Genomic DNA, 6,000 nt, shown 5'->3' with positions numbered 1-6,000 from the left:
TGTCACTACTTCCACCTTTTGCCCTAATATTTGCCATGCAGTAATGAAGCCAGAAGTCATGATCTTAGGTTTTTATTACTATTTATATTTAGTCTCAGCCCGGCTCTTTCACTCTCCTGCTTCACCCACATCAAGAGACTCTTTAGTTCTTCTTTGCTTTCTGCCATTAGAGTGGTATCATCCTCACCCCCAGGGGTAAAACCATTAATAACCTTTCAATGTCATGGGTGACACAAAACAATAGTTTTAAAAGTATCCAAAATCAAACTCATAATCTCCACCAAATCTGATCTGCCCCTAGTGTTCCAGATCACAATGACTACATCCTAAGCTACCCACCCCTCTTTCCTCTCCCTTCCGTCCCTTCCTGTCAGTTTCCCACTGTTCCTACCTAAGTCCAAGCCATCGTCATTCTTCACGAGGGTCACCTCAGGAGCCTCCTGAGTTTTGTCTCCTCTCTAGAGTGCCTTGTCCACTCTATAAGCAGAACCATCTTTTACTTATTTTTTTATTGGAGTATAGTTGCTTTACGATATTGTGTTAGTTTCTGCTGTGCAACTAAATGAATCAGCCCATGTATACACACACCCCCTCTTTTCTGGATTTCCTCCCCATTTAGGTCACCACAGAGAACTGAGTATAGTTCCCTGTGCTATACAGTAGGGTCTCTTTAGTTATTTTATACATAGTAGTTAATATATGTCAATCCCAGTCTCCCAATTCATTTTCCCAAGTGGCGCTAGTTGTAAAGAATATGCCTGCCTCTCCTGCTAGAGCTGCAGGAGACTCAGGTTCAATCTCTGAGTGGACAAGATCCCCTGGAGGAGGAAATAGCAACCCACTCCAGTATTCTTGCCTGGGAAATCCCATGGACAGAGGAGCCTGGAGGGCTACAGCCCATGGGTCGCAAAGAGTCAACATGGCTGAGCGACTAAACAACAACAAGGAACATATAGTTGCTTCCTTTTTCTTCCCTTTGGTTTCAATGAGTTGAAATTCACCTTTTTGAAATTTCCACCTAAGTTTTCCCTAGCTCTGCTCTCTGAGGCCACACAGATGATGGCTTTTACATCCCTGAGGACGACTTAATCCCACCCCCATGCTATTGTTTCCACATGGCAATTCTGTTGCTCTGAGTGAAAGGAAATCTGAGAAGATGGCTGGGAGTTATATGTGCTGCTACCCATTCCCAGATACATGTGTGTCGGCCCTGAAACAGTCATAATGCTCAGATGATGGGCTTTCCCTCTGGAAGACAGTCCCCATAGGGTCTGACCTACTAAGCTCCTATAGTTTTTGTTCTTAGGTGGCTCACAGGCACATGGTCAGAGTACTCTGTGTCTTGTGGTGAAGGATTCCGCAGTGGGCAAGCACACAAGAGCCAACGGAATGGTGCAGGTGTTGCCTCCGAGAGCCCGCATCCCCAGAGACCAGACTCTGGGGAGAAGCCTGTTCCAGTCACCCCTGTGTTCAAGGACCCACTGAACGAGGATACCAAGTAATGCTGACAAATCTAGTGTTTTGAAATCATCCAGGTCATTGGCAGGTCAGTATAAACCCCTGACTGGCTCCCTTTGGGCTCCCTTCAGTCGTTATGAGGCGCCATGGAACCACAAAGCCATCCTGAACTCTTGCTTCACACTTGTTTGTGCATCTCTTCCATGTAGCATACACACAGACAGGCACACTGTGTTAGTAAAGTAGGAAAAGTGTTTACTAGGAGAACCAAAGAACTAGAGCTCTGAATGTCCTTACCATGTCCTGAAGATCCTGGGAGAACCCTGAAGATGAAAGGCTGTGGCTGTGAGCCAAGAACCACACCGGAATTCTTGGCCTGCAGATGAGAGTATTTCAATCTGGGGCAAGAGACGAGGCTTGATCACTTGGAGCTTTTGTGTAGCAAAGTTTTATTAAAGCACAAAAAGGATAGACAAAGCTTCTGACAATAGACAACAGAAGGGGGCAGAAAAGATAGCTCCTTGGCAGTTTTTAGCAAGGTATCTTATGCCTGTTAGCAAGCTGTTGATCATAGATAGAAGAAACACTTCAAGGTTGAGAGAGTTGCACCAGGTTTCTCTCCCACAACATACATATCTGCACAAGGGGAGTCCTCTCCAGACTAGGTGTCTCTGGATGAGATATATTGTATCCACAAAACAACTGATGTAAGTCTTGAAGGAAAACAGACCTCCAAACAAACACATAGTTACATTAACATAGCTTAAGAATAACTTTTTCATAAGTAAGATGTATTGTTTCTTTGGGCAATTAGCAGCTCAAGGTTTGGGAAAAAGGTACTTTCAGGTAGAACCCATTGTCATCATAGCAATACAGGATTAAAGGGAGCCTCCTACTCACGTGACTAAAGTGGGAGCAAAGGAATGTAGGAAAAAAGGTCCACCTCTTGCCATTCATTTCCTCCTGCTGCTTGGGGACCTCTGGCCTCCCTAGCATAACTTGCCAAATGGTGGGGCCTTAATACGATAGGAAGCGTCCTTATAAGGAGAGGAAGAGACACCCAGAACTCTCTCTGCTTCTGTGTGAACACAGAGAAGAGGTCATGTGAGGATGCAGGCAGAGGATCCTGGAGGGCTACAGTCCTGTCCATGGGGTTGCAAAAGAGTTGGATACGACTTGTGACTAAACAGCAACAATGTTGGAAGAGGGCTGTCTACAAACCAGTAAAAGAAATCTGGCTGAAACCAACCCTAACAACACCTTGATTTTGGACTTCTAGCCTCTAGAGTTCTGAAAAAATTAATTTCTGCTGTTTAAGGGATCCAGTGTGTGCTTTTCTTTTATGGTGCCCTGAAGACTACTGGGGCTTCCCAGGTGGTACTAGTGGTAAAGAATGTGTCTGCCAATGCAGGAGATGTAAAAGATGTAGGAGGCATGGGTTCGATCCCCTGGGTTGGGAAGATCCCCTGGCAGAGGGCATGGCAACCAATTTCAGTATTCTTGCCTGAAGAATCCCATGGACAGAGGAGCCTGGCAGGCTACAGTCCATGGGATTGCAAAGAGTCAGACATGGTTGAATGACTAACACTACACAGACTACTACTAATACAGGGTCCTACACATTACTTTAAACATTTTTGAAGATTTTCTTTAATACAGTGTTATTAGAGGTGGTATTTGGAATAGGGGTTCTGAGACTTTTGTGCATCTATTAATAGTGGTCCTCGGTTCCTTTCCCTAAAGCCTGCTCTTACTGTTACTGCCTCACATCTGTCTATCTTGTAGCTTCTCTTACTGAGTTGCAGTATTGAAAGGGACCTGACTCTGGCTTACCTTCAATATTAGAGGACAAAGACACTACAATTTCCAAATGCTATCCTTGAGGTCAGACACATACATTTTTACAGACCAATCAGATTTTTTCTTCTCCAAAAAAGTATTAGAACAGATGATGATTTTTGTGTGTGTGCATTATATTAGTCTCATTCAAATTGAAAACAAAAAGTGGAGCTACAAATCCGAGTTACAATTATACTAGCTTTTCTTTTTTTAAAGTTTCTAATTTTATACTGGAGTATAGCTGATTAACAATGTTGTTGTAATAGTTTCAAGTGGACAGCAAAAGAATTAGCCATACATATACGTGTATCCATTCTCCCACAAACTCCCCCCCACCCCATCCAGGCTGCCACATAACATTGAGGAGAGTTCCCTGTGCTATATGTACTAGGACCTTGCTGGTTATCCATTTTAATTATAGCAGTATAGCACTGCTGCTGCTGCTGCTAAGTCGCTTCACTCATGTCCGATTCTGTGCGACCCCATAGGCAGCAGCCCATCAGGCTCCTCTGTCCCTGAGATTCTCCAGGCAAGAATACTGGAGTGGGTTGCCATTTCCTTCTCTGAGCAGTGTAGCACTAGCTTTTCTAAACACCCATCTACCTATGGACCTCATGGCCATCTCTGCTAACAAGGATGCTTGCACTGAGATTTACAAAATCCTCCACACAATCAGAGAAGACCGCTTTGCCAAAGTAAAGTTGGCACAGCATGTTGTGACAGGGTAAGAGGTGGCCATTAAGGTCATAAATGAACATCAACAGAGCTTTTCCAGTCTCCAGGAGCTCCTTCCCGAGGTCAACAGCATGAAAGTTCTGAACCATCCCAACACTGTGAAACTCCCGAAGGTCACTGACACAGAAGAGAAACTCTCCTCATTACGGAACACCTGGGGAGGCATGCACACCTTCCTGGATGAGCAGGGCTGCATGACGAAGGCAGGGGCCCGAGGCCGCTTCCGGCAGCTGCTCTTGGCCCTTCAGCACTGCCACCAGCAGGGCACTGTGCGCCTGGACCTGACACTGAGCAGCATGCTCCTCGATGAGAACCAGAAGGTGAAGATTTTGGACTTCAGTCTGAGCAATGAGTACAATCCAAGAGAGAAGCTAGATACTTTCTGCGGCACTGCTGCCTACACATCCCCTGAGCTCGTCCTGGGGCGGAGCTACACGGGCCCACCTGTGGACATGTAAAGCCTTGACGTCGTCCTACAGTCATGTTAACTGGGTCCTTCCCCTTCCAGGGACAAGATTTCTGGCAGCTCTGGCATAGAGTGCTCATAGGGCAATACATTGTGCCCCACACTACCTATCGTCTGAAATAAGAAGCTTACTTGCAAATATGCTGACTCTTGACCCTGTAGGGTTTGTCAGCAGAGGTACTTTAACTGATATTTGGAAGCATCCATGGGTTAAGGTGGGCCGGGAGCCACTCCTGCCACTCTGTGAAGAGGACTCAGGGGTGACAGTGGGGATGATTCTGGGCTCAAGGTGGGACCAGAGCCTGCACTTGAAAGGACCCAAGGTGGGATTCCAGACCATTATTGTGAGGCCCTCCCTCCTCTTCCAAGAATCTCAGCAGCTGAGAACTCCAGCCTCCAAGCCCTGAGGCGTCCACCCTCCTACTGGCCTGGCTATTCCTGTGTGAGACCATTCCAGGCAGGAGACAACCCATGATTCACAGGAGAAGACCACCAAGCCTACCACGTCGCCCCCCCCCCCCCCCCCCCCCCCCCGCCCACAGCCTGGAAGTGAAGGCAAGTACTCCAAGCTCAGCCCCCTTGTGGGACCTTTCAGCCTCCCCCTCCATAAGTGGCATCTGTGACAGCTGCAACACCTGTGGCACCCACAGCATCTGCAACACAAACAGTACCTGAGACCCCGTGACACCAGTGGCTCCCACAACACCCGTGACAGCAGTAGCACCCGTGACACCTATGGCACATGTGATACCCGCAACATTCGTGGCACCCAAGACACCAGTAGGACCCATGACACCCAAGATACCATTGGCATTCAAGACAGCAGCAGCCCCTGAGACACCAGAGACGCCAGCTCCACCATGATACCAGCAGCACCCACTACGCCACTGACACCCCAGACACCAGTGGCACCCGAGGTACTAGTGACACCCATGACACCACTGACACCGTGACACCAGCAGCACCCGTGACACCCGAGACAGCAGCAGCACCTGAGGCATGCCTGACACCCGCCACACCCAAGGCACCCCAGGCACCCAGGGTACTAGTGACACCCACGGCACATGGAACACCAGTGACATTCCCAGCACACTGACACCCAAGACACCAGTGGCATCCATGACACCCGTGACACCAGGGGCGCCTGAAAAACCTGCAGTAGAGCCCCAGAGGGAACCCACTGACCCCTGGGTGCGGCTGACACAGTCGGAAGCTCCTACCAAGTCAGGCAGCCAGAATCCTCAGCCATTCCCTCTGGCTTCAGTCAGAAAAAGAAGGGGCTGGCTGGGAGAATAAAAAAGTTTTGTTGTGAAACATTTCTGTTGCAGGCTTCCGGGCAAGAAGCGCAAAAATACAATAGTCCCAGAAACAACCCCTGCAATGACTAACAGACAAATGTTCAGACCTGCTGAGCTCCCTTAGACCCAGTCAAGTGGACTATGGGATTCAAATCTAAAACTCCATGGCCTCATAGGGCATTATCATGTGCCCGACTACTTATC

The sequence above is a fragment of the Cervus elaphus genome, chromosome 13 (assembly GCF_910594005.1).
Source record: "Cervus elaphus chromosome 13, mCerEla1.1, whole genome shotgun sequence".
NCBI lineage: Eukaryota > Metazoa > Chordata > Mammalia > Artiodactyla > Cervidae > Cervus > Cervus elaphus.
Note: the sequence above shows the minus strand (reverse complement) of the source record.